At 51.0% G+C, this 210-nt stretch overlaps 1 protein-coding gene across 1 annotated transcript in view; it reads right to left on the bottom strand.

Moving 5' to 3' along the window:
• ripor3 (RIPOR family member 3) overlaps positions 1 to 210 on the bottom strand; it is a 43,500-nt gene that overhangs the window by 13,657 nt on the left and 29,633 nt on the right. The window lies entirely within an intron of this gene.

Here is a 210-nt window from a genome sequence, read left to right as displayed (position 1 = left end):
GCAGTCAGACAGGCAGACAGACCAATGCCAGATGAATGAGTCTACAGTTGTCTGTTAATGACCCGTATCATGCAGCTGCAAACAGGAGAGTCCCTGTGGGACCATCAGATGATTTGGTCTGGCAGCATTACGACCATCAGCTGCTGTGAGGAGATGATGGAGAAGTGGCCGCCACGTTTGACCTGAGGACATTTCAATTACAGATCCCCC

This window comes from Etheostoma cragini, chromosome 4 (assembly GCF_013103735.1).
Source record: "Etheostoma cragini isolate CJK2018 chromosome 4, CSU_Ecrag_1.0, whole genome shotgun sequence".
Classification (NCBI taxonomy): domain Eukaryota; kingdom Metazoa; phylum Chordata; class Actinopteri; order Perciformes; family Percidae; genus Etheostoma; species Etheostoma cragini.
Note: the sequence above shows the minus strand (reverse complement) of the source record. Positions and strands in the feature narration are given on the sequence as shown.